Source organism: Gigantopelta aegis, chromosome 12, assembly GCF_016097555.1.
Source record: "Gigantopelta aegis isolate Gae_Host chromosome 12, Gae_host_genome, whole genome shotgun sequence".
In the NCBI taxonomy this organism is placed as follows: Eukaryota; Metazoa; Mollusca; class Gastropoda; order Neomphalida; family Peltospiridae; genus Gigantopelta; species Gigantopelta aegis.
The window spans coordinates 46,969,275-46,975,590 of NC_054710.1; positions in this window are offsets into that span (position 1 = coordinate 46,969,275).

The window sequence follows — 6,316 nt, forward strand, 5'->3', positions numbered from 1 at the left end:
TGTGATATGCAATTTAAAACAACCGGTTACAAACTCCCCTCCCAAATAAAATGATGTCCTCATCATTTGTCAGGGTTCTGTTCCAATAGATTGAGCATAACTCTGCAGACTTTCCTAGGGGCTCTTGAGAAAAAATCACTTTCTACCAAAGCCTGCAGAAAAGTAGCTTTCTCTCTCCAAGTAGATTCCGGAGTACATGCTGTTTGGAGCATACTAAATTCTCTACTTCGAAATCTAGCTGGTGGACGTCTGTCTCTATTGGATCTTCTGGGTATCGGTAGTGTGTTCTCTGCACCTTGAACTTCATGGTCTGATTCTGGTGAAGAATCATGGGAGCTGACACCATCTTGCCCACCATTGGATCCTATGGACTCTGGTATAGAATCCCGTTCTTCATCTTGATCCAACTGTTGATCCACTGGTAAGATTTCTGTTTCCAACGGTTCTTCTTCTGGTTCTTCATCCTTTTCCACACCATTGCTGATCGCAATGTCAGGTTGGGTGGTATCTCCTGAACCAGTTCCTACTCCAGCATCTGTGACAGCGATGTTTGGGGCGCTGACCACTGGAGGTTCTTGAACCGAAGGACCAACCACAAACCCATCAGAATAATCCTCCAACAAACTATCATCTCCAGATGGGGTTGCTCCATCATTGGATTCTGATGACTGTGGTTTTCTCACTGGTGTCTTTGGTAGGTGCAGTCGCAGTCTTGTTGTCGTTGGTGGTGTGTCAGGCTTGGCTTTTCATCAGCTAAAATAAAAGGAAGAGAAGTGATTGGCAGGAGAAGGTTGCTGTGTAAAGTGCGACTCCTTCCCTGTCCATCCTCTCTCTTCAACACAAATACTGGGATTTCTGGATTAGGTTGACGATGTACAATGTACACATCTTCCTCCCATTTATCTGCCAGTTTGTGTTTTCCCTCAAAAGCCAACTGCCTGACAAGTACTCTGTCTCCAATATGGATGATTGCACCTCGCACTTTTGCATCAAAATACTTCTTCTGCTTGTGTTGGCTTTGGTCAATATGGTCGGATGCCAGCTTGTAAGAATCCTGTAGTCGTTTCCTAAGTCCTGAAACATAACTGGACAGGTTTTTCTTGTCTTGCTGCAAATCCATGCCAAGTGCTACATCCACAGGTTGAACAATGTCATGATGCTGGTTCTTGTTGTGTTATAGTTTTCATAGCTATAGTTTACATCCATTTAGTTGACTGACTTAGTTTGATATAAAGTTTAAGTAATTTAGTGATTGTTATGTAGGCAATTACCATTTAGTATATAAACACAAATTTAAACATACTTAATACTAAGCCAAAGTTATTTCAAGATTTATAAAATAATTTTATTGAATTTAAACTAATAAATTTAAATTAAACAATTATAAATTTAGTGAACCGTCACTTTGAATAAATAGGTTATAATTAGTTATAAATAGCTAAACTATAATTTAAGTCTGAATTTACAAGTAGGGTTTGTGTTTATTTAAAACAAAAACTCAAATAGTTTATATATTAGATATGTGCACATTACTAACACATTTAGATACTTACACTTAGTTTTTATTTCAGGATGATTCGGTTTTTTTGATTGGCTGATATTTCTTCACTCTGATTTTTCTCCCTTCTTTTCAGTTGTTCTGAAGTCTAGAAAGCTTACTTATGTAAGACTTACACTTTTTGTTTTCTTAATACAGATTATTTCCATCATACATTGAAACACACACACACACACACACACACCACACACACACAAACACACACACACACACACACACACACACACACACACACACACACCACACAAACATGGGGTAGCAATATATTTGGTTCAAATTTTATATTTGACCCAGAAATTTATTTTAGAAGCTTTTTTTTTCAAGTTTCTAAAGTTTGAATGAATTTTTATTTTCAGGCTTTGCTACTCAGATAACTACAATGTATTTGTAGTTTTTAGTTGGTCACTGTACATTTCACATTTCCTTTTATTTTGTGTACATTGATTTGCAGGTATGTTTAGATTGTTGGGAGATAGTGTACTTTTAGTTATGTGTCTTGAGTTTGTTGTTTCTCTTGATAGCCATTCAGTGTAGATTATTTGATGTTTGGAGGTAGTTGTTTTCTTCCATTGTTAGTAATCTATCATGGGGGACTACAATTCAGAAGTTATTCGACAACTGAAAGAGGCGGTACTCCAACTTTCATCCAAGTTGGATCGATTCGAACAGAAACTGAATGAGGCTGAAACAGATTTTTTCTCCTCGAAGTCACCACCCTCCACCCCAACACCCACTTCAGACCATTTTGTTTATGCATCTGAGGATAGAGTTCCTCAATGCTATAGGTGTTTACAATATGGTCACATCCAGATGGCATGCAGGGTACGACTAGATCACTCCAGACGATTTCAACAGGAAAATTTTAACTTTCCTGTTTGCAATAATATGTCTGTCAGACGTCGTGGTTTACCAGATGGTCTTGTTGGTGATACTAGTGATGTGACTGTTAGCATTGATGGACATATTTGTAGAGGTCTCCTTGATACTGGGTCAACTGTTTCCACTATTAGTGAGACATTTTACAAACAGTTTCTTTCTCATTTGACAGTTCATCCATTGGAAACTTTGTTGGACATTGAATGTGCCGATGGAGAGAGTTTACCATATCGAAGATATGTGGAAGCAACTCTTATTTTTAAGGGTCTTCTTTCAGAAACTCCTTATCATTCTTTATTGCTTGTTGTTCCAGATAGCAGGTACAACAGTGATGTTCCAGTTTTGATTGGTACCAACATATTGACACCGGCTCTTGATGAATGCCGCAACGAGTATGGAACTCGCTTTCTGCAGTGTGCCAGTCTGCAAACTTCTTTTTATTTAGCTTTCAGGGCAGTTGTTTTGCAGGAAAAGGAGTTGACTCGTAACAAGTTTAGGTTGGGACTTGTGCGAAGTGCTGCTACCAGCAACATCATCATTCCACCAAACCAAACTGTAACTGTGAGAGGTTACATAGATAGGAAGGTTCCTTATAGGAATGTTTGTGCTGCACTCCATCCTACCCAGCATTTAGTTATATCAGAACTGGATGTCTCGCCTGCTATTCTGGGTTATAGTTTTCAGGGTAGCTCTGTGGTGCATGTTCCAGTGGCTAACATCACTACCCAGACAGTGGTTATACCACCGAGAGGTCTTCTGTGTGAACTTCAACCAATCACGATTGAAGATCTTCCATTCGACATCACCGAAGATGAGAAGTCCATTTTGGAGAAAATTACTTTGTCTTCAGATATACTTACCGAAGAGGAGCTGAAGCAAGGCATTAGTCTCATTCTCCAATATCAGGACATTTTTTCTAAAGGTGATTTAGATATTGGATTCTGCCCCAGGGTGAAGCACCGCATTGATTTATTGGATGAAATTCCTTTCAAGATGCGGCACCGACGCATTCCACCTTCTATGTTCAACGAGGTAAAGCAACATCTTCATCAGTTGCTTGCTAGTGGTGATATCAGGCGATCATATAGTCCCTGGGCATCACCATTTGTCATTGCTAGAAAGCCCGATAATTCTTTGCTGATGTGCATTGACTATCGGCTTCTAAATGCACGAACTGTTAAAGATTCATATGCACTCCCTCGCATTGAAGACATCTTTGACTCTTTAGCTGGAAATACAATCTTCAGTGTTTTGGATATGAAGAGTGGCTATCACCAGGTGGAAATAGAGGAAGAACATAAACCCAGAACTGCCTTTACGGTTGGTCCTCTGGGTTTCTACGAATATAACAGGATGGGTTTTGGCCTTACTAATTCACCAGCAACATAAAAGCGCCTGATGGAAGACTGTCTTGGTGATCTCCACTTGAAGATCTGTATGATCTACATCGATGACGTGATCATTTTCTCCAACAGTTATGAACAACATTTGGAGAGGATGGAACTTGTCTTCAAGAAACTTAGGGAGAATGGCCTCAAGCTTTCGCCAAAGAAATGTAAATTCTTCCAGAGTGAAGTCAAGTATGTGGGACATAGTGTTTCTGCAGATGGTATCAAACCAGATCCAGGGAAGATTGACAAGATTGTCAATTGGCCAGCATTGACAAATCCAGACCAGGTTCGTCAGTTTCTTGGATTTGCTGGATACTATAGAAAGTATGTAAAGAACTTTTCTAGAATAGCTCGGCCTTTAACAGACTTGCTTCCACCTACTAACATGAAGAAGGGCAAGAGGAACAAGACACATAATTACACTCCTTCTTCTTGGTATTGGGTCCAGAACAGCAGAATGCTTTTGACAACTTGAAGACCGCTCTTTCAATTCCACCTGTGTTGTGTTACGCCAACTACAATCTGCCATTTGAACTGCACACAGATGCCAGTGGGGAGGGACTTGGTGCAGTTCTTTACCAAGACCACGATGGAGTGAAGCAAGTCATTGCCTATGCTAGCCGGGTTAGAGTTAGAAAGAATAAAATATATGTAAACTGTTTTAAAATTGTAGTGTATGTGATATGCAATTTAAAACATCTGGTTACATTAAGGACCACACAGATTTTTAGAGGAAATCCGCTGTCGCCACTACATGGGCTACTCTTTCCGATTAGTAGCAAGGGATCTTTTATTTGCGCTTTCCCACAGGCAGGATAGCACAAACCATGGCCTTTGTTGAACTAGTTATGGATCACTGGTCGATGCAAGTGGTTTACACCTACCCATTGAGTCTTGCGCAGCACTCACTCAGGGTTTGGAGTCGGTATCTGGATTAAAAATCCCATGCCTCAACTGGGATCCGAACCCAGTACCTACCAACCTGTAGACCGATGGCCTAACCACGACGCTACCGAGGCCGGTCTAATTATATATAAATTCTGATATCAATCAACACTATATTTAATTTGCGTGTTATAAAAGGACATTTTATAAGTCCATGAGGAATATAATAAAATCATATTAAAATTTAGAGATCAGCATATGATATACCCTGCCCCTTCGGCATGTTATGAACCACTTCTATAGGAACGAAATCAGCGAAGGGGGGAGGGTCCGAACCCACCTCGGCGATATACAGGAAGCCCAGGCTGCGTTCAGCGATATGAAGCCCCGTATGCCCAACTACTTTATTTTATTGGTTTCTAGGGATTCCTTAGGACAGTCAAAATGTTTTATGGTAGACATTTAGAGGCTATATCTACTAAATAGGACGCATCACTAACCAAAATTATGACTGATGTTATTGCATATTTTGAACTTGAGAATACTTTTTCATCTCTTTTGTGAAACTCTTGCACCTTTTAATGTTTTTTAGATGAAGTGACGAATTTGACAGATGTGTTGGCAGTATTCATGACGGGTGCCACCGATTGAGCAGGATATGCTCACCTTTCGCGAACACCTGTTGTCATCATTGTTATGCCAGTGATTCATGAGTGCATGTAATCTCGGCGATACATATTCTAATGACCTCTATCCCGTACTAGTTTTGATTTAGTAAACTAGTCTGGGAGTGGCAGTCCTCTGTGGCGGTGCCAAAGGGATGAAATCTCCAGTAAAGGACGAACGTAGCGTACGACGAACATCTGTCACTTAATTATGTGGCGTGATTTAGCTCAGTCAGTAAAGAGGTTGTCTGAGGTGCTCGAGTCATAGTGATCGAACCTCCTCAGCGAACCCATTTGGTTTTTCCCCGCCCAAACCAGTGTCTCATAATTGGTATATCAAATCAAATCAGTTTATTCATAAATACATGAACAAAGTCCGTGGTATGTGTTGTCATGTCCATTGAAAGTGCGTATATAAAAGATCCTCGCAGCTAATGCAAAAAAAAAAACCCACCCAAACAAAAAAGATCAGTAGGCTAGGTTCCAATAACGTGCTACTTTTAATATACTAAAATTAAAAAAACTATATGTAGCCCTTTACCTTTCGGCGGACCGATCCAAAAGCGCCCAAATTCCAACCTTTCTTTTTTTTGGCTTAATACTACGAAACTTTTCCAAATACCATAGCACCAAACCCACCCGGCCCCTGCCCGCTACCGATTCCGGTCGGGCTGCTGGTGCACTCCTGCACCTGCCAGTGCGGGCGGTCCCCTCTCCCACCCACCCCAACCCCTTTCCTGTCCTGCACAAAGAAGCCGACCATAGCCGGCACCTGTGCCCATGACAGGCGTGTGCTACAACAGCTTGCTCTGAATGTGCACGTAAAAACCTGCCAAAATGTTATAAGTTTGCTCATCATCGTCATCATTATAATATTGATGATGTGTATAAACTGAAATAAAGTGTGGGGTGGGTTTTTTTTATAAGCCATTGAGTTAATT